The 23,209-nt window shown below is 46.5% G+C and overlaps 1 pseudogene; it reads right to left on the bottom strand.

Moving 5' to 3' along the window:
- Window positions 1–15,534, bottom strand: part of LOC119779447 — a 32,955-nt pseudogene extending 17,421 nt beyond the window's left edge.
- Window positions 15,535–23,209: the final 7,675 nt, after the last annotated feature.

Raw genomic sequence — 23,209 nt, 5'->3', positions numbered from 1 at the left:
CATGTTCAACATCTACTAAAAGTAGGAAAACATCCATCCAGGAGAAAGCATCCATCCAGGAGGAAACATCCATCCAGGAGGAAACATTCATCCAGGAGGAAACATTCATCCGGGAGGAAGCATCCATCCAGGAGGAAGCATCCATCCAGGAGGAAGCATCCGTCCAGGAGGAAGCATCCATCCACGAGGAAACATCCATTCAGGAGGAAACATCCATCCGGGAGGAAGCATCCATCCAGGAGGGGGCACCCATCCAGGAGGAAGCATCCATCCAGGAGGAAACATCCATTCAGGAGGAAACATTCATCCAGGAGGAAACATCCATCCAGGAGGAAACATCCATTCAGGAGGAAACATTCATCCAGGAGGAAACATCCATCCAGGAGGAAACATCCATTCAGGAGGAAGCATCCATTAAGGAGGAAACATCCATCCAGGAGGAAGCATCCATCCAGGAGGAAACATCCATTCAGGAGGAAACATTCATCCAGGAGGAAACATCCATTCAGGAGGAAGCATCCATCCAGGAGGAAGCATCCGTCCAGGAGGAAACATCCATCCAGGAGGAAACATCCATTCAGGAGGAAGCATCCATCCAGGAGGAAACATCCATTCAGGAGGAAACATCCATCCAGGAGGAAGCATCCGTCCAGGAGGAAGCATCCATCCAGGAGGAAACATCCATTCAGGAGGAAGCATCCATCCAGGAGGAAGCATCCGTCCAGGAGGAAACATCCATCCAGGAGGAAACATCCATTCAGGAGGAAGCATCCATCCAGGAGGAAACATCCATCCAGGAGGAAGCATCCATCCAGGAGGAAACATCCATTCAGGAGGAAGCATCCATCCAGGAGGAAACATCCATTCAGGAGGAAACATCCATCCGGGAGGAAGCATCCATCCAGGAGGAAGCATCCATTAAGGAGGAAACATCCATCCGGGAGGAAGCATCCATCCAGGAGGAAGCATCCATCCAGGAGGAAGCATCCATCCAGGAGGAAACATCCATCCAGGAGGAAGCATCCATCCAGGAGGAAGCATCCATCCAGGAGGAAGCATCCATCCAGGAGGAAGCATCCGTCCAGGAGGAAGCATCCATCCAGGAGGAAGCATCCATCCAGGAGGAAACATCCATCCAGGAGGAAACATCCATCCAGGAGGAAGCATCCATCCAGGAGGAAGCATCCATCCAGGAGGAAACATCCATCCAGGAGGAAGCATCCATCCAGGAGGAAGCATCCATCCAGGAGGAAACATCCATCCAGGAGGAAACATCCATCCAGGAGGAAGCATCCATCCAGAAGGAAACATCCATCCAGGAGGAAGCATCCATCCAGGAGGAAGCATCCGTCCAGGAGGAAGCATCCGTCCAGGAGGAAACATCCATCCAGGAGGAAACATCCATCCAGGAGGAAACATCCATCCAGGAGGAAGCATCCATCCAGGAGGAAACATCCATCCAGGAGGAAGCATCCATCCAGGAGGAAGCATCCATCCAGGAGGAAGCATCCATCCAGGAGGAAACATCCATCCAGGAGGAAACATCCATCCAGGAGGAAGCATCCATCCAGGAGGAAACATCCATCCAGGAGGAAGCATCCATCCAGGAGGAAGCATCCATCCAGGAGGAAACATCCATCCAGGAGGAAACATCCATCCAGGAGGAAGCATCCGTCCAGGAGGAAGCATCCGTCCAGGAGGAAGCATCCATCCAGGAGGAAGCATCCATCCAGGAGGAAGCATCCGTCCAGGAGGAAGCATCCGTCCAGGAGGAAACATCCGTCCAGGAGGAAGCATCCGTCCAGGAGGAAGCATCCATCCAGGAGGAAGCATCCATCCAGGAGGAAACATCCATCCAGGAGGAAACATCCATCCAGGAGGAAACATCCATCCAGGAGGAAGCATCCGTCCAGGAGGAAGCATCCGTCCAGGAGGAAGCATCCGTCCAGGAGGAAACATCCATCCAGGAGGAAACATCCATCCAGGAGGAAACATCCATCCAGGAGGAAGCATCCGTCCAGGAGGAAGCATCCGTCCAGGAGGAAGCATCCGTCCAGGAGGAAACATCCATCCAGGAGGAAACATCCATCCAGGAGGAAACATCCATCCAGGAGGAAGCATCCATCCAGGAGGAAACATCCATCCAGGAGGAAGCATCCATCCAGGAGGAAGCATCCATCCAGGAGGAAGCATCCATCCAGGAGGAAACATCCATCCAGGAGGAAACATCCATCCAGGAGGAAGCATCCGTCCAGGAGGAAGCATCCGTCCAGGAGGAAGCATCCGTCCAGGAGGAAGCATCCATCCAGGAGGAAGCATCCATCCAGGAGGAAGCATCCATCCAGGAGGAAACATCCATCCAGGAGGAAGCATCCATCCAGGAGGAAGCATCCATCCAGGAGGAAGCATCCATCCAGGAGGAAGCATCCGTCCAGGAGGAAGCATCCATCCAGGAGGAAGCATCCATCCAGGAGGAAACATCCATCCAGGAGGAAACATCCATCCAGGAGGAAGCATCCATCCAGGAGGAAGCATCCATCCAGGAGGAAACATCCATCCAGGAGGAAGCATCCATCCAGGAGGAAGCATCCATCCAGGAGGAAACATCCATCCAGGAGGAAACATCCATCCAGGAGGAAGCATCCATCCAGAAGGAAACATCCATCCAGGAGGAAGCATCCATCCAGGAGGAAGCATCCGTCCAGGAGGAAGCATCCGTCCAGGAGGAAACATCCATCCAGGAGGAAACATCCATCCAGGAGGAAACATCCATCCAGGAGGAAGCATCCATCCAGGAGGAAACATCCATCCAGGAGGAAGCATCCATCCAGGAGGAAGCATCCATCCAGGAGGAAGCATCCATCCAGGAGGAAACATCCATCCAGGAGGAAACATCCATCCAGGAGGAAGCATCCATCCAGGAGGAAACATCCATCCAGGAGGAAGCATCCGTCCAGGAGGAAGCATCCGTCCAGGAGGAAGCATCCGTCCAGGAGGAAGCATCCATCCAGGAGGAAGCATCCATCCAGGAGGAAGCATCCGTCCAGGAGGAAGCATCCGTCCAGGAGGAAACATCCGTCCAGGAGGAAGCATCCGTCCAGGAGGAAGCATCCATCCAGGAGGAAGCATCCATCCAGGAGGAAACATCCATCCAGGAGGAAACATCCATCCAGGAGGAAACATCCGTCCAGGAGGAAGCATCCGTCCAGGAGGAAGCATCCGTCCAGGAGGAAGCATCCGTCCAGGAGGAAACATCCATCCAGGAGGAAACATCCATCCAGGAGGAAACATCCATCCAGGAGGAAGCATCCGTCCAGGAGGAAGCATCCGTCCAGGAGGAAGCATCCGTCCAGGAGGAAACATCCATCCAGGAGGAAACATCCATCCAGGAGGAAACATCCATCCAGGAGGAAGCATCCATCCAGGAGGAAACATCCATCCAGGAGGAAGCATCCATCCAGGAGGAAGCATCCATCCAGGAGGAAGCATCCATCCAGGAGGAAACATCCATCCAGGAGGAAACATCCATCCAGGAGGAAGCATCCATCCAGGAGGAAACATCCATCCAGGAGGAAGCATCCATCCAGGAGGAAACATCCATCCAGGAGGAAGCATCCATCCAGGAGGAAACATCCATCCAGGAGGAAACCAAACATGTTCCTGCTGCTGCTCTCTGTACTGAAAGGAAGTTCAATGTGATGATGATTAGGAACTGAGCCGTGGTTTGAAGTGAAAACTATGAAGACGGAACGGTTTCCTCTGAGGGGCGGCACCCCCCCGCACATCAAGAGGAGAACTGAAGAAGAGAAGGTCCTGAGGGGTCAGAGTTCAAACCATCTCCTGAAGGATTGGAGGTTCTCCTGGGACCAGACCTGCTCCACTCTGCAGGGGGAGGATGGACGCATTGATGGAGCTACACCAGAAGAACAGGTTGGAGAGGCTGAGAGACTAAAACCTGTGGCTGAGGTTCACCTTCCACCACCATGGACCCCCAGGAGACATGGTCCATCCAGCTGGACAGCCTGTCACCACTAGAAGGTCCAAACTGTGGATTTTAACTTTATAAAATCTGTTTCTTTTTCCTTCTGGTTCAAAGTTTTATGTTTTCCAGAACTCCTCCAAAACGTCACGGTTTGTGTCGTTGCTGCGGCTAAATGTTAAGCATCTCATGGAGAAGAATGAACCTAAGATCTGCTGGTGGCGCCCAGGACCAGACGTCCCACCTGGTCCCTCTGGAAGTGCGTCTGACACTCACCACTCCTGCAGCTCGGGGGACGGGATGAGGCCCGCCGTGCCCATCTTGGTGTTCTCCAGCCGCCCCTGCCACCAGTTATGGTCGTCCTTGGAGATGATCTGGATGATGTCGCCCACAAGGAAGCGGATGCCGGCCTCCTTGCAGGGGATGAGCTCGTCTTTGGACGGGTCGTACTCGAACTGGGCCCTGACGTAGATCTGGGGTCAAACAGAGATCAGGAGCTGCAACAACTCAGGAACGTGATGGAGGTCTCCTACGTGGCCCCCAGAAGCCCCATCTCTGGGGTCTCACTAAGTTAACCATGAAACAATCTCTACCAGCTGCCATCACTGTTCTTTCTATTCTATTCTATTTCTATGTTCTATTCAGATCTTCTCTATGAGGAATGATCTGCCTGCAGCATCAACCTCCAGTAGACAGAGGCTGAAACCTGCTGGAGCCAAAGAATGGCTCCAATCAGAGCTCTGACAGAGCTTCTTAAAGGTGATGGACTTCAGTAGAAAGGATCATGAGTAGAGTGGAGGAACAGGAGGTTTACCTGTCGGCCTTTGGGCTGGATGGACGAGGACAGGTCCTGTGGAGAAGGAGCATGAATCACAGAGATGATCAACTGATAACAGCAAGAACAACAAGGACAGGGAGGACAGCAGTGAGTTTTTCTCGGCTGGTCCAGCAGATCCAGCTGTGGGTTCTGAGTCCTGGTTGGGAAATCAGGGGTTCTATGGAACCGGACCAGGAAAGGATCTGAGGGACACCAATCCATTAACAGAGATATGGGACAGAGGAGCGGCTCCGTTCTAACATGTGTTTGTCTGGGGGGGGGGGGACGGGCATCAGAACCAAATCCTACTGCTGCTCAAACAGAGATGAGACACATGGACGAGTTGGAGCAGCAGGACAATGGTGGGACAAAGGACAGGCAGCGGGTGGGGGTGGAGGGTCCTTACCAAGATAGAACTGTTAATGCTGGAGGGGCCATTGGATTCCTCATGAGGTCTAAAGGCCTGGTTCTCCTCCCCCAGCAGTGTGTCGCAGATATTTTTGATTTCTGCCCAACATTGCAGCGCTACATTATTCCACGCCACAATGCCAGAGGGCCAATCAGGAACTAGCTGTGGGTCTAGGTACGGCCGAGGCGGTGAGGAAGTGGCGGAAAGTTTGAGCGAAACGGAGGGACATGAGGGCCAAAAAGAGCGGGGATCCAGGTGGGAAAAGGGTCCCAGCGTTCTCACGCACCTCGCTCTGCTAGCTGCTCCATCTTCAACAGTCGTTTTCCAACATGGCGGCCAGACAAACAGAACAAGCCGGTAAGGAACCAAACAGGAAATACGCATAGAGTAGAACGGATGGAGATTTGACCAATCAGAGGCCTCCTGTCTGCGGTCACCAACAATTTTGGAAGGAGGAGTGTCTGCAGAAGGGGGCGGGGCATATCTGTGTTACCTGCGACACACGCAGATGACCCGGTTTCTGAGTATGTGTGGAGGGCAAGACCAGCTGAACTGAAATGTGCTGAAATCTGACTAAAGCTCCTTTCACACCTTGACCATTTAGACCACGTCTGCCTGACGTACGTATAATCGGTCAGTTATCTGATGAACATCCGTTCAGTGTCAGTTCCTCATCAGTCGTGGCGTCTAGCTGATCCTAAACCTCTGCCTAACTTATCCAGAACTTCTCTCCAACATATCAGCGTATCTGCCGTGTTCCAGACGAGCGCTGAACGTGTTTCTAACTTCCAGCTGCTGTATAATGGCGTATTGGCAGCGTTTTGGTATAAAGGGGGTTCACAGGAGGAAACCGTCAGTTCTCCTCCAGACTTCATCCCCATCATAGGGTGAGCCAGAAGGTGAGTGATGGATCCTCCCTGCGTTCACGCCCACCACCAACACACTTCCTAGCAGACATGACGCTCAGTCTGCTGCCACCAGAAACCTGCTTTATTTAGTTTTATTTATTCCTTTTTTTTTGGCGGGCGGTAAACAGAAGCTAGGTTAATACCGCGATCAAAAACATCTTTATCTGCAGGCCGGGCGCCTCTGGGCGCATCGTTGCCCCCCTCAGGACTCTGGCTGCTGCATCATTTCCTGGGAATCACGCTGCCGTGCGTTATGGAGAAGTTAGGCTGTCATTGGACAGAAGTTCTGGACTCGCTATGAATCCTCTAAACGCCCAGAATAGAAAGAATCCATAGAAAGTTCAGCGTCTGCAGAGTTTAGGAGATTCTGGGACGTCAGGCAGATGCTGGATAAATCAGCCAGGCGTGACGGGGGATCACCGCCAGCGATGATGATGATGGATGGTTTAAGGTCTGCATCTGGTGAAGATGTCAGTAAACTGGGCCTCCAGATGGATCCAGATGTTCCACACGTCATATTCTATCTGCTCCTGTAGCTCCTCCTCCTGCTGCCTAACAGAGTCAGTCTGTCTTTAGACGGAGAGCGGCGAGCCTGACCAGAACCAGGTCCTGGTGCTGCTTGATGACTGATTGGAAGGTTTCAGTGAGTAGAGGATCTGTTCCAGGATGGGGAAGTCCTGATGTTCTGTCCAGCCCTGCATTGTGTGTGAGTGAAGGAGCAGGTCTGAGGACGGCACCCAGACCCAGGAGGAGGACGGGGACGCCTTCCTCTATCTTTGTTGGGAAATTGGTGTGCTGAACATCTAAAGCAGCCGAGAGCAACACACACACTGACTCAGCGTTCTGGGTTAATCGCTGAGTCAGCAGTTAGTAACGGCCTGCAACCAGCAGGCAGAGCAGAGGACAGGAAGGAGGGAGAGGAGTTACCTCACAGGAGGAGCCCTGAGTCCGGCAGCTCGGCACGATCTTAAAGGTGATGCTGCCGCGCATTTCCCTCTGTGGACAAACAGACCCCCCCCCCCCACAGGACTGTGAGTCTGAGTCTGAGCAGATATGGTGGAGATGCTTTTCCTACATCAGAACATCTTTGACTCTCTAACTGGGCTGTAAACCTCAAACCGGAGCTCAGTAAGAACCAAAGAGGTCTGGAGACGATCAGCATCTGGAAGGAGACAGAACTACGGTGGCCCTGAAGTGCAAACTGTAGCTACAAATCTAAAAGCGCGACTACATTAAGGAAAACACAATTACATTAAGGAAAACACAACTACATTAAGGAAAACACAACTACATTAACCTACCGGAAAAGGTAGGTACCAGTGGGAAACATGAGACATCGCTGATTGGACGACGGCGCCGTTTGACCCTTGAACCCGAAGTTGCGTCGTCTGAACAGTCCAGCTTCTTTTAAGTGTGTCTTCACTGTACGCAAACTAACTGAAATTTCGTGATTAGTCTTGAGCATATCCAGTATCACCTCGTACGTATGTCCTGATTCAAAACATTCCTGGATAACGGCAGCTATGTTTGGGGCGCCGACAATATCCATGTTTTCAAAAGCCGCAGCAGGAAGAATGACTTCCGGTTCAAGGGTCAAACGGCGCCGTCGTCCAATCAGCGATGTCTCATGTTTCCCACTGGTACCTACCTTTTCCGGTAGGTTAATGTAATTGCAATTTCCTTAATGTAGTTGCGCTTTTAGATTTGTAGTTGCAGTTTGCAATGGTCTGTGCTTCATCTCCTCTGATCTTCAGCTTTTCTCCATCTTTCCTTCCCAGTGCATCTCCCCATTGATCTTCCTTCAGTCCCATGAGGTCTTCTGGCTGAGGATCTCCTGGAGTCCTGATGTTTCTAGAAGGAACCGGTTCCTGCAGATCCTCTGCTTTCCACAGCTGGTTTCCTGGTCAGAAGCTTCTGGGCCTCCTGGTTCTCCTGGTTTATGAGGAACTAATGTTCTTCCAGCAACGTTAACGGCAACCTGTGGAAGGTCTGTAGGACGGTGGTGTACTTCGTGTTGATTCATCATGAAGCATCAAAGGGAAACTGGACGGGACATGAGGAGCAGCGGCGCCCTCATTGGTTAGAAGTTTACAGCCTGGGGTTTCCCCCCCTCCTTTATGAATATTCTATTTTTAATCATCTTTTCTCTTAAACCTTTAAGGTTTTCTGTAGGTAAAGATTCCCTAAAAGCTCTGAGCCTGAAGATGTTCCATCTACAGAAATGAGAAATGCAGAGGAACCGACCAGCATCTGCTGCAGCTGCTCCACCGTCTGATTGGCCAAACCGATGCCGTTGATTTCCCTGATCTCATCTCCAACGTGCAACGTTCCTGCAAGGAGACAAAAGTTCAGGAGACCCATGGCAGCCATGCTTCCTGTCCTCAGCCAGCTGTGGTCCAGCAGGCTGCAGCTGGAGCCACGCCTACCTTGTCTGTGGATCATTCCTCCGTGCATTATCCTCGCCACGATGCAGCGGTTGGAGTCGTTCATCTTCAGCGTGATACCCTGTGAGATTGAACGCAGACACGTGTTGGGTCCCCTCCCAGAGCCACGGCGCCGTACGGTCAGACGGACGTACCATTGGTTGGTATGTGTTCTTCTGGAACTGGACCAGGCGGACCCTGGTGACGTTCTCCAGGTCCATGTCGCCATTGGCGCTCTCCGGGGAGTCTCCGTTCAAGTAGGGTGAGGTGGGAGGGGGGGTGACGCGCAGAGCCTCGTCACCGTAGACCTCATGGGCGACCACATCATGGGCCTGCAGCAGCGCCTGTTGGACACAGCAGAGCTTGGATTTAGAGCCGCAGCAGCCTGGCTGAGGAAGGAGGAGGATCTACTGAGGAAATCCTCCGGTAAGATCCGACTGATCCAGATTATTCTGGTTCCAGACGAGAACCAGAGAACCAGAGAACCAGAGAACCAGAGAACCAGAGTTCAGACTAATCATCTCGTTTTATGGGATCCATGCTAAATGTGTTCAGAAGGCCAAATCTAAGAAGATGAATGAAAGGAAGGTTTGGCTGGAAGATCCCAGCTGATCCTTCCAGTTGGTTCCTGGGCTGCTCCTCATGCTCTGCCCCCCCCCCCCCCCACACGTTACCACGCTCCATCAGCACACCGCCTGAATGCCACCGCCTATTTCAACGAGCCAGCTCATCATTAATGGTTACCGACGGCAACCGCAGCCAAGCGAGCAGAAAAAAACCAACTCAGTTTAACGAGGTGAGGCTGTTTTCCTGATGAGGGCATCCCGGCCGGGTGGAGCTGATTGCCGCCTGGGAGGTTCTTCTCCTGCTGCTCCTCAGCTTCACTCCCTGATGTCTACCTTCACAGGCTGGAGCCGCTCTGACCATCCCTGCTGCAGCTCATCTACAGTCATGGCCAAAAGTTTAAGGAATGATCCAAATGTTAATATTTCCAAAGTCTACTGCTTCAGTTTTTATAACAGTAATCTGCATAAACTCCAGAATGTTCTAAAGAGTGATCAGCGTAACAGCAATTAATTGCAAAGTCAATAGTTGCCTAGAAAATGAACCTTATCCCTAAAACACATTTCATAGTGATTGTAGCCCTGCCTTAAAGGAGCAGCTACCATGGTTTCAGTGATTGGTCCATTAACAGGTGTTGGTGGTGATGAGGACAGGGCTGCAGATCAATCTGTCAGGATTCAGTCAGAATGACGCCACTGGACACTTTAAACAGAGGCTGCTGTGAACCATGGTTATCTCTAAAGAAACACCTGCAGTCATCATTGCACTGCACAAAGATGGCCGAACAGGAAAGAGAATGGCAGCTAGAGAGATTGCTCCTCAGTCAGCAATCTATGGCATCATCAGGACCTTCAAGGAGAGAGGTTCCATTGCTGCCAAAAAGGCTCCAGTGCGCCAAGAAAGACCAGCGAGCGCCAGGACCGTCTCTGAAAAGTGTTTCAGCTGCGGGATGGGGCTACCAGCGGTGCAGAGCTTGCTCAGGAATGGCAGCAGGCAGGTGTGAGTGCATCTGCACTGTGAGGCGGAGACTCTTGGAGCAAGGCCTGGTCTGAAGGAGGGCAGCAAAGAAGCCACTTCTCTCCAGGAAAACCATCAGGGACAGACTGATATTCTGCTAAAGGTCCAGGGAGGGGACTGCTGAGGACTGGGGGAAAGTCATTTCCTCTCAGCAATCCCCTTTTCCATTGTTTGGGACATCTGGAAAACAGCTGGTTGGGAGAAGACCAGGTGAGCGCTACCAGCAGTCTGGTCTCATGCCGACTGTAAAGCATCCTGGAACCATTCATGGTGGGGTTGCTTCTCAGCCAAGGGAGGCGGCTCTCTCCCAGTCTGACCTAAAAACAGCCATGAATAAAGAACGGAACCAGAATGTCCTCCCAGAGCAACTTCTCCCAACCGTCCCAGAGCAGTTTGGTGATGAACGATGCCTTTTCCAGCATGATGGAGCACCTCGCCATAAAGCAAAGCTGATATCTAACTGGCTCAGGGAACAAAACAGAGAGATGTTGGGTCCATGGCCTGGAAACTCCCCTCATCTTAATCCCATTGGAAACTTGAGGTCAATCATCAGGAGACGGCGGACAAACGAAAACCTTCTGACTAAATGCAAGCATTGATTGAGCAGAATGGACGCTATCAGTCAGGATTTGGTCCATAAGCTGATTCAGAGCAGCCAGGGAGAAATGTCCTGAAGAAGAGGAGTCAACACTGCAGATACTGACCTGCTGCATGAACTCATTCTGTCATTAAAAGCTTTGGTTGCTCAGAATATGATGCAATTGTATGTCTGGATGTGATGCAACATCTGACATGAACACCAGAGGGCAGCAGATCAGGGGAAAATAGAATATTTGTCTCAATACTTTTGGCCATGGCTGTAGATGCTTCAGTCAACAGGCTGCTGGCTTTCCTCTGGAACACCACGTCTGTCTACTTAATGTCTCTGCTGTGAGACAAACAAGGGATTTCTATTCTGTTCTGTTGTGTTCTATTCTATTCTATTGTACCTCAGGCAAGGCTGAGATTCCTCATGAGGTCTAAAGGTCGACTTCAACCCGTTTCACTCCTGTTGCATAAAAAGCAGCAGCAGCAGAGTGAGACCAAGGAACAGAACATGAAATCAGCTCATGTTCAAACTCAGGTCCCATAAATTCCCCAATTCGATGGATAATGAGATGTGAAATTACACACTTCCTGTTTAACGCATCCATAAATGTCAGACATGTTGGCATTATTCTGACCAACTCATCAGAATAACAGCAGCCGCATGTTAGGGAAGCAGTTTCCTAGCCATATACTCACTGTACACTAAATCTGACTTTCTGAAACATAATCCGAACAGCTAATGAACAGCTAATGAACATTTAAGAAACAGCTAACAAACAGCTAACAAACAGCTAATGAACAGCTAAGGAACATTTAAGAAACAGCTAACGAACAGCTAATGAACAGCTAATGAACATTTAAGAAACAGCTAACAAACAGCTAATGAACTGCTAAGGAACATTTAAGAAACAGCTAACAAACAGCTAATGGACATTTAAGAAACAGCTAACGAACAGCTAATGAACATTTAAGAAACAGCTAACAAACAGCTAATGAACAGCTAAGGAACATTTAAGAAACAGCTAACAAACAGCTAATGAACTGCTAATGAACATTTAAGAAACAGCTAACAAACAGCTAATGAACTGCTAATGGACATTTAAGAAACAGCTAACAAACAGCTAATGAACTGCTAATGAACATTTAAGAAACAGCTAACAAACAGCTAATGAACAGCTAAGGAACATTTAAGAAACAGCTAACAAACAGCTAATGAACTGCTAATGGACATTTAAGAAACAGCTAATGAACAGCTAAGGAACATTTAAGAAACAGCTAACAAACAGCTAATGAACTGCTAATGAACATTTAAGAAACAGCTAAAAAACAGCTAATGAACTGCTAATGAACATTTAAGAAACAGCTAACAAACAGCTAATGAACAGCTAAGGAACATTTAAGAAACAGCTAACAAACAGCTAATGAACTGCTAATGAACAGCTAATGAACTGCTAATGAACATTTAAGAAACAGCTAACAAACAGCTAATGAACAGCTAATGAACATTTAGGAAACAGCTAACGAACAGCTAATTAACTGCTAATGAACATTTAAGAAACAGCTAACAAACAGCTAATGAACTGCTAATGAACATTTAAGAAACAGCTAACGAACAGCTAATGAACTGCTAATGAACATTTAAGAAACAGCTAACAAACAGCTAATGAGCATTTAAGAAACAGCTAACAAACAGCTAATGAACTGCTAATGAACAGTTAATGAACATTTAAGAAACAGCTAACAAACAGCTAATGAACTGCTAATGAACATTTAAGAAACAGCTAACGAACAGCTAATGAACTGCTAATGAACATTTAAGAAACAGCTAACAAACAGCTAATGAACTGCTAATGAACAGTTAATGAACATTTAAGAAACAGCTAACAAACAGCTAATGAACTGCCAATGAACATTTAAGAAACAGCTAACAAACAGCTAATGAACAGTTAATGAACAGTTAATGAACTGCTAATGAACAGCTAATGAACAGCTAATGAATTGCTAATGAACATTTAAGAAACAGTTAACGAACAGCTAAGGAACATTTAAGAAACAGCTAACAAACAGATAATGAACTGCTAATGAACATTTAAGAAACAGCTAACAAACAGCTAATGAACTGCTAATGAACATTTAAGAAACAGCTAACAAACAGCTAATGAACAGCTAATGAACAGCTAATGAACTGCTAATGAACATTTAAGAAACAGCTAACAAACAGCTAATGAACAGCTAATGAACATTTAGGAAACAGCTAACGAACAGCTAATTAACTGCTAATGAACATTTAAGAAACAGCTAACAAACAGCTAATGAACTGCTAATGAACATTTAAGAAACAGCTAACGAACAGCTAATGAACTGCTAATGAACATTTAAGAAACGGCTAACAAACAGCTAATGAACAGCTAATGAACATTTAAGAAACAGCTAACAAACAGCTAATGAACTGCTAATGAACAGTTAATGAGCATTTAAGAAACAGCTAACAAACAGCTAATGAACTGCTAATGAACATTTAAGAAACAGCTAACAAACAGCTAATGAACAGTTAATGAACTGCTAATGAACAGCTAATGAACAGCTAATGAATTGCTAATGAACATTTAAGAAACATTTAAGAAACAGTTAACGAACAGCTAATGAACAGCTAATGAGCAGCTAATGAACAGCTAATGAATTGCTAATGAACAGCTAATGAACATTTAAGAGACAGTTAGCAAACAGCTAATGGACTGCTAATAAAACAGCTATGTTCAGCACTGTGTTTACAGTTGTTTCTGTTTTAAAGCGCTCTACTGATGATGATGATGAGCAGACGGACCACTGCTTCACTTCGTCTGATTTATCATGCAGCATTTAAACGCCCAGTTCACATTACTGCGCATTTTTCTCGTGACTGGAGGGGACAATCCAGCAGCCCGGGGCATTCCCTGGAAGGTAGCGCTATCCAATCAGAAGTGAGCTCTACCATGACAAACGAGGAGGAGAAGAAGGAGGGGCTCTGTCATCTGAAACGATCTTCACCATAAAACCGGTTCTTTAGTCACCAGGAGGAAGATGAAGCTAAATAGATGAACATTGAGTCCAGAACATAAAGCAGTGCTCTTGTTCTTAGCCAGCAGTCAGATGGACCTTCATCCTGAGTCATCCTCTCACATCTTTATCTAAAGTAAGCAGAGATGTTTCAGTTTGTTTGATCAGACGCTGCCATGTGCAGCGTCCGTATGTTATGCTCAGTACGAGTCGTTCGGACCGGGTCAGTGAGGCGGTCCCTCTGCCCGTTCCCAGGTTTAAACTGGTTTTTTGCCCAGTGGGAAAGTGGTTCTTCAGTTGCTGATGGGTCAGGTTGGGTGGAGGTTTAAGGACCCAAATGCAGAGACTGAAGCTGAACTGGTTTCTTGCAGGTTTAGTAACAAAAAGGATAACAGAAGCAAAAATCCACAAAGATAATCCTCAAAATCCCAAAATACTGAAAACCAGGAATACTGACAACAAGGAGGCAAAGAAATGACAACAAACAGTGACTGAGCAGGAGGAGAAGATATGGGAGAGAGAAACAAAGAGCAGGCTAATCAGCAGACTGGGAGCAGGCGTGGACAGAGGAGTCCTGAAGGGAGCGAGGAGAAGGAGGCTGACACAGGAGGGCAAACAGGAAATACCTAAGAACTCAAATAAAAAAATAACTGGAATTACTACAAATGGAAATAAAACCGAAGATAAAACTTAAACAGAACCAAAACCCTGACAGTCCTGAATGAGCCGGCCTCTGACCAACCAGACCCCCCCCCCAATGAGAGAGGACAGCTGTGGCTCTGACTTAGAACATCCAACATCAGAGGATCAAAGTGAGAGAAATAATTACCTCATTCAGTGTTTCACATGTTTTTATCACATTCTGTTAGATGTTTCTAGAAATTCAATCTAAGAATGTGATTTACTGGTCTGCATAGTCTGTTGGTGACTATGGAGGAGCTGCAGAGACGGACTGCTCAGGAAGACACAACATCTATGCAATGTTCACTAAGAAGCACTTTATGGCTGCGATGATGAATAAATAAATACTAAACTCTGAGCGTCTAGATGCTAGCTAGCAGCAGAGCAGGCGCAGCTAAACAACCTGCTTAGATGGGACCAAAGATTTCCTTGCTTAGTGAAAAGAGCCAGGTGGGGGAATCCCTCTGAACAGAACAGATGACGCATGGTAAAGGCAGCATAATGCTATGGGAACCACTGGAAATGCATTCCTGTTGGCCTGACGTCGGCCTTCCAGCGGCGCCTGATGCCTCCAGATCATCACTTCCTTCATTAAACTGAAGGTGTCTTCAGGTCCATCAGCCTGTTGAAGCTCTTTCTACTCACCATGAAGTGGGGCTGAGTCAGTATCCGTCTCAGTTCTGCAACCTCCAACTTCTCAGGGTGGCAGGAGATTTCTTCCAGAACCTGAGGAGAAAGAAAGGAGAGTTTCCAACATCTGCAGGTCTGGGGTATGGCCCAGCTGCCCCCCCATCATGTCTGAATTACTGTCTGAACTGTGAGCGCTGTCGTGTCCTCAGGACTGAACTGTCTGGAAACTCTCTGGAGTTTAACCTGACAAACTGATCCACCTGTTCATGGATCTTAATATCAATTCTACTTTTAGAGGAAAACTGGATCCGCTCCGATGCGTTCTACTCTACAGACTCCACCGGTCCTGAGCTCAGGTCCAGGAGCCGTTACTGAACAAAACCACAAAAGAAGAACTTCAGAACATCAGAGAGGAGAGGGAGTCGCTCACCTGTTTGGCTCTCTGCACCGCATCACTGGCGGGGTTCCGGCTCTGCGGCGCTGACTTGGTGTTGATCTTATCGTAGAGCTGAAATGAAAAGAAGAAACCAGTAAATAATCCTGGGCTTCCAGTTTATTGCACCTCAGATCGTTTTTCCAAACCATTTCCTTTTAGAAGCGGATCAAACTGGGAAATGTTCATTTCTCTTTCACATCCATGCCTATCAGATGGTCCAGGCCCGTTAGCACGGCCCTGACCAATCAGGCGGGCTGAGTTAGAACTGGAGCCGTATGAACTCTGAGGTCCCACAGCTCTGTGTCACATGTTCAACAGCTGGATGTGAGGAACTCTCCAACCAAGCCAAATATCCTGCCAGGTATTCTGTGGCAGCACGCTCACCAGGTCCTGGACCTAGCAAGGCTTTATCTGGTGGACGGCTGCTTTGAGTCCATCAGGTGAAGACCGCCCGATTATGGGAGCCTGAAGTGGTCAAATGGCCGATTTATTTGATGAGAAAATAAGACAATGTCTTCTGTTATGTTGCATATCTGAGCCATTGCAATCCTGAGGTGAGAAAACATTCGTCGGCGCAGACAGAGCGCCTGCATATCTTAGGGGAAGACCATGACATCACTGGGTCATCATGGCTGATATGGCTAACAGAGAATATTTAAGCCTCCAAACTCATGACATGAAACGTCTCAACATGACCAAAAAATACCGCTAAGCTAGCGCTAAAACCTGTTCTAACCTCTGAGTTCAGGAGCGTCACCTCCTTTAATTTCCCTTCCTGCTGGATGTAACTGAGCTCCAAAGCATCAGGCTTCAGTTTGCTCACTTCCCGTCACCCGGGGTGACACCACTGTGAATCTAACCACTGGCCGCTCAGCGCGGGTTAGACGCCTAAACAACCTGAGTTTAGATCAGACTCCAGCAGCTACGTTCAGTCACAGGCGGGGAGGAACAGGTGAACACACTGAACCCCAAAAACAGGCAGGAGAGAGGAGCTCGCTCATATTTACCTCCAGGCATGACTCGACAGAACGCCGTTCCTCCGAGCACGCCAGGAAAACAGGAAGTAAACAAAGATCCAAAGCGACGGCCGTCTGAGGGACAAACACCAGCAGAGCTCCTAGAAGTTCCAGCGCTCCATCAGAACGTCTGCAGGCTGTCTGAGCGCTGCGGTGGCTGCTGGTGAGTGGCACCGAGGCTCACAACAGCCACCATTGTCCCCCCCACCCAACCCCCCCCAGGCTGGGGTCTGCTCCGATCCCCCGCTCGCCTCCTCAGGGCAGGGAGGGAGGGGGGAGAGCACGGAGTAGAAAAGGAGACATCTGCAGCTCCCGCTAACAGTCTGACTGATTCAGCCTCTATGAAGCATCTCTGTTCTCAGACCGCGAGATTAAACTGGGCCTTAAACCGCCGCCTTCGTTTAACAGTTTCATCACAGACCGCCGCCTTCGTTTCCCAGTTTAGTCTCAGACCGCCGCCTTCGTTTCTCAGTTTTATCTCAGACCGCCGCCTTCCTTTCTCAGTTTAATTTTAGACCGCCGCCTTCCTTTGATCAATGGCGGTCTGAGATTAAACTGGGCCTTAAACCGCCGCCTTCCTTTCTCAGTTTAATCTCAGACCGCCGCCTTCCTTTCTCAGTTTAATCTCAGACCGCCGCCTTCGTCTCTCAGTTTAGTCTCAGACCGCCGCCTTCCTTTCTCAGTTTAATCTCAGACCGCCGCCTTCGTTTCTCAGTTTAGTCTCAGACCGCCGCCTTCCTTTCTCAGTTTAATCTCAGACCGCCGCCTTCCTTTCTCAGTTTAATCTCAGACCGCCACCTTCCTTTCTCAGTTTAATCTCAGACCGCCGCCTTCCTTTCTCAGTTTAATCTCAGACCGCCACCTTCCTTTCTCAGTTTAATCTCAGACCGCCGCCTTCCTTTCTCAGTTTAATCTCAGACCGCCGCCTTCGTTTCTCAGTTTAGTCTCAGACCGCCGCCTTCCTTTCTCAGTTTAATCTCAGACCGCCGCCTTCCTTTCTCAGTTTAATCTCAGACCGCCACCTTCCTTTCTCAGTTTAATCTCAGACCGCCGCCTTCCTTTCTCAGTTTAATCTCAGACCGCCGCCTTCGTTTCTCAGTTTAGTCTCAGACCGCCGCCTTCCTTTCTCAGTTTAATCTCAGACCGCCGCCTTCGTTTAACAGTTTAATCACAGACCGCCGCCTTCCTTTCTCAGTTTAATCTCAGACCGCCGCCTTCGTTTAACAGTTTAATCACAGACCGCCGCCTTCCTTTCTCAGTTTAATCTCAGACCGCCGCCTTCCTTTCTCAGTTTAATCTCAGACCGCCGCCTTCCTTTCTCAGTTTAATCTCAGACCGCCGCCTTCGTTTCTCAGTTTAGTCTCAGACCGCCGCCTTCCTTTCTCAGTTTAATCTCAGACCGCCGCCTTCGTTTAACAGTTTCATCACAGACCGGCGCCTTCCTTTCTCAGTTTAATCTCAGACCGCCGCCTTCCTTTGATCAATGGCGGTCTGAGATTAAACTGGGCCTTAAACCGCCGCCTTCGTTTCTCAGTTTAATCTCAGACCGCCACCTTCGTTTAACAGTTTAATCTCAGACCGCCGCCTTCGTTTCTCAGTTTAATCTCAGACCGCCGCCTTCGTTTAACAGTTTAATCTCAGACCGCCGCCTTCTTTTCTCAGTTTAATCTCAGACCGCCGCCTTCGTTTAACAGTTTAATCTCAGACCGCCGCCTTCGTTTCTCAGTTTAATCTCAGACCGCCGTCTTCGTTTCTCAGTTTAATCTCAGACCGCCGCCTTCCTTTCTCAGTTTAATCTCAGACCGCCGTCTTCGTTTCTCAGTTTAATCTCAGACCGCCGCCTTCGTTTCTCAGTTTAATCTCAGACCGCCGCCTTCGTTTAACAGTTTAATCTCAGACCGCCACCTTCCTTTCTCAGTTTAATCTCAGACCGCCATTGATCAAAGGAAGGCAGCAGTCTGAGATTAAACTGGGCCTTAAACCGTCGCCTTCCTTTCTCAGTTTAATCTCAGACCGCCGCCTTCGTTTAACAATTTAATCTCAGACCGCCGCCTTCGTTTAACAGTTTAATCTCAGACCGCCGCCTTCGTTTCTCAGTTTAATCTCAGACCGCCGTCTTCGTTTCTCAGTTTAATCTCAGACCGCCGCCTTCGTTTCTCAGTTTAATCTCAGACCGCCGCCTTCGTTTCTCAGTTTAATCTCAGACCGCCGTCTTCGTTTCTCAGTTTAATCTCAGACCGCCGCCTTCGTTTCTCAGTTTAATCTCAGACCGCCGTCTTCGTTTAACAGTTTAATCTCAGACCGCCGCCTTCATTTCTCAGTTTAATCTCAGACCGCCGTCTTCGTTTCTCAGTTTAATCTCAGACCGCCAGACCCCCGCACCCCACAAAACTGAAAAAGTTATAATGAAAAAAAATTAACTAAATGATAATCTAATAAACTAAAATATTGATTTTGAATAATCAACAAAATAAATAAATCTACAAAGATAAATGAAAGCATGTTGCTGATGAACATTAAACATAAACAGCTGCAGAAACCTGAACTTTTCCTGATTTCAGGGATTTAGTGGTTCCAGTTGTTCACGTCTTTAACCTTTAAATCAGGAAACTCTTCAAGCAGAAACACGGTGAGAACAGAACATCTAGGATACTTACATCTAGGAGTGTGTGGAGATGCTGGTCCTGGAAAACACTGTGGAGGAAGTCTAGATCTTTCTCACTGCAGTCTGTCAGAGCGTGGATCTCCTCTAGACTGTCCAACACCTGAGAAACAGCACCTGCAGGGTCAAAGGTCACAGAGTCACCTGGGTTCTTCAGAGGAGCTCCACATTTTCTCCAACCTTAAACCTGCAGGTGAGCTGGAGGCTGTTGGTGACGGTGGAGCACAGACTGCAGGAAAATCATCAAATGAACTAAAATGTTGTTTTATTCCCCTGAACTTCAGGAACCTGATTGACTAAATAAACTCTGAGACATGGACTAAATAAACTCTGAGACATGGACTAAATAAACTCTGGGACATGGACTAAATAAACTCTGAGACATGGACTAAATAAACTCTGGGACTAAATAAACTCTGGGACATGGATTAAATAAACTCTGGGACTAAATAACTCATGGACTAAATAAACTCTGAGACATGGACTAAATAAACTCTGGGACTAAATAAACTCTGGGACATGGATTAAATAAACTCTGAGACATGGACTAAATAAACTCTGGGACTAAATAAACTCTGAGACATGGACTAAATAAACTCTGAGACATGGACTAAATAAACTCTGAGACATGGACTAAATAAACTCTGGGACTAAATAAACTCTGGGACATGGATTAAATAAACTCTGGGACTAAATAACTCATGGACTAAATAAACTCTGAGACATGGACTAAATAAACTCTGGGACTAAATAAACTCTGGGACATGGATTAAATAAACTCTGGGACTAAATAACTCATGGACTAAATAAACTCTGAGACATGGACTAAATAAACTCTGGGACTAAATAAACTCTGGGACTAAATAAACTCTGGGACATGGACTAAATAAACTCTGGGACTAAATAACTCATGGACTAAATAAACTCTGGGACTAAATAACTCATGGACTAAATAAACTCTGGGACTAAATAACTCATGGACTAAATAAACTCTGAGACATGGACTAAATAAAGTCTGAGACATGGACTAAATAAACTCATGGACTAAATAAACTCTGGGACTAAATAAACTCTGGGACATGGACTAAATAAATTCTGGGACATGGATTAAATAAACTCTGGGACATGGACTAAAACTCTGGGACTAAATAAACTCATGGACTAAATAAACTCTGGGACATGGACTAAATAAACTCTGGGACTAAATAAACTCTGGGACTAAATAAACTCTGGGACATGGACTAAATAAACTCATGGACTAAATAAACTCATGGACTAAATAAACTCTGGGACATGGATTAAATAAACTCTGGGACTAAATAAACTCATGGACTAAATAAACTCTGGGACATGGACTAAATAAACTCTGGGACTAAATAAACTCATGGACTAAATAAACTCTGGGACATGGACTAAATAAACTCTGGGACTAAATAAACTCATGGACTAAATAAACTCTGGGTCTAAATAAACTCATGGACTAAATAAACTCTGGGACATGGATTAAATAAACTCTAGGACTATATAAACTCTGGGACATGGACTAAATAAACTCATGGACTAAATAAACTCTGAGACATGGACTAAATAAAGTCTGAGACATGGACTAAATAAACTCATGGACTAAATAAACTCTGGGACTAAATAAACTCTGGGACATGGATTAAATAAACTCTGGGACATGGATTAAATAAACTCTGGGACATGGACTAAATAAACTCTGGGACATGGATTAAATAAACTCTGGGACATGGATTAAATAAACTCTGGGACATGGACTAAATAAACTCTGGGACATGGACTAAATAAACTCTGGGACATGGATTAAATAAACTCTGGGACATGGATTAAATAAACTCTGGGACATGGATTAAATAAACTCTGGGACTAAATAAACTCATGGACTAAATAAACTCTGGGACATGGACTAAATAAACTCTGGGACTAAATAAACTCATGGACTAAATAAACTCTGGGACTAAATAAACTCATGGACTAAATAAACTCTGGGACATGGACTAAATAAACTCATGGACTAAATAAACTCTGGGACTAAATAAACTCATGGACTAAATAAACTCTGGGACTAAATAAACTCATGGACTAAATAAACTCTGGGACATGGACTAAATAAACTCATGGACTAAATAAACTCTGGGACATGGATTAAATAAACTGTGAAGTCAAATGAGAAAAGAGGAAAAAAAAAAAAAGTGCACTGTTTCACACGGACCTATAAGAGGGACGGACAATGGAGGAAGGAGCAGAGGAGAAAGCCAGACAAAGAGAACAAAAGTTTGGGACTCTCATGATTAGAGATCCTGTTGGACTTGTGCAGATCTGGATGAACTTGTAGACGGGTGGAGAGGCAGCCGGTAAGAAAAGCTGTAATTTATGAGATTGGACTGCAAAGTTACCTATGTTCCTCCAGCCTGGCCTTCAGTTTGCCATTAACACCAATTAACAGCTACACCTGAACTGAGGAGGTGGATTGTGGTGCTAAAGTTGTTTGATTTTATGCTTGAACTTATTGTAATTTTGTTAAATAGCAAATTTTGGTGTTAAGTTTATCTATAAATTAACTATCAGATTAAGAAGAATAACAATATGAAACTATTTATAAAATAAAGTAGTATTTGTATATTTAAATAAATGTAATTGTAAATATTTATTTGAAATGTATTTGAAAGTTAAGGAACTTAAGTTTAGTTACTTGTTCATTTAACTTTAATGACTTTGTGGGTTTGATTCACAGCGGTTTGTTTAGTGTTGTACAGTTTATCATTTTCTTTTGTAGTTTAAGTGGAACTAATTAATGTAAGCTAACATACAAATCAGTATTTATTTTTCTTCTTTTGGGTTTGTTTAAAGGTTTTTACCTGCTTCTGGACCAATTGTAGATATATCCTGACACTCACAAAATAAATAGAGGATAAAAGGAAGAAAAATGTGTGGTCCTTTGAGTAAAACCCTGGTCAACAAAGTCTGCATCAATTTATCCATCCCTTTTCAAGTGGGGAAGCTGCATAAGATTAGAAATAACTTGACAGTAAAAACCGGCAAACAGTAAAAAAACCGGCAAACAGTAAAAAACCAGCAAAAAACTGCTGAAGGAAAAAAGAAATAAGCTAATTGAAGGATCTTGTTAAAGAAGAGACAGTTACTGACATCAATTGTTTCCCTCATATCTGTGAACAACTGAGACTGATTTTAAAGATGGCAGAACTAGCTGATGGAAAGTCTGTTGAACAACTTAAGATGGAGAGAACGACAGCAAAGAGATTGTTAACTCGACTGATCAATAGCATAACTCGGATGCATGAGGACATGACTGAAGAAGAATTGAAAGACAGTTTCCACAGGCTCAACATAGAGGCTGGAAAAGTAATGGCAGCAAATGATGATCTTGAAGCAAGTCTCATTGCAGAAGTGGAATCCAAACTGAGTGAGGATGACGAAGCCACAGTAACTGAACAGCAGAGAGCTGACCTGGAAAAAACTGCAAAGGAATGCGAAGCAAAAGTAAGAGAAGTCAAATGCTTAATCCAGGAGACCCTGTGGAGAACCTTTGGAAGGACAGAACTGTTAATTGCACTTCAAGCAGCAGAATCAGAATGTGAACATGCTGCCACTATCAAACCAGGAGTGGAAAAGGAGGCATATGAATTCACTCTCAAGCACCTGAAGGAACTCTTAAAGGCTGCCAAAGAAGCTCATTGTCACTGGAAAAGATGGATCCCTCATGAAAAACGAGATGAAATCCAAGATCGGCTGGGAGGATTGGAACTTAGGGTCCCCAAGCTGGTTTCCAGGACAGCAGATTTCATTCATGCAAAATTAAAAGAGGATGAAGGAAAAGAGGAGCAAAGTGTAACTTCCCGAAATTATTCTTTACCAACCATCAAGCTAAAACCAACATCTCTCCCAAAGTATTTTGGAAACAAACGTGAGTTTTACAGATGGAGAAGAGACTGGGAAGCACTTCAAAAACAAGGAGAACCAACCGGGTCAAAGGAGGTGAAAAAAGCACAGCTGTTGGACAG

Source organism: Cyprinodon tularosa, unplaced genomic scaffold (genome assembly GCF_016077235.1).
Source record: "Cyprinodon tularosa strain WSP-4 unplaced genomic scaffold, ASM1607723v1 ctg1479, whole genome shotgun sequence".
Lineage (NCBI taxonomy): Eukaryota > Metazoa > Chordata > Actinopteri > Cyprinodontiformes > Cyprinodontidae > Cyprinodon > Cyprinodon tularosa.
The sequence above is the reverse complement of the archived record's forward strand: the minus strand, read 5'-3'. Positions and strand labels throughout refer to the sequence as shown.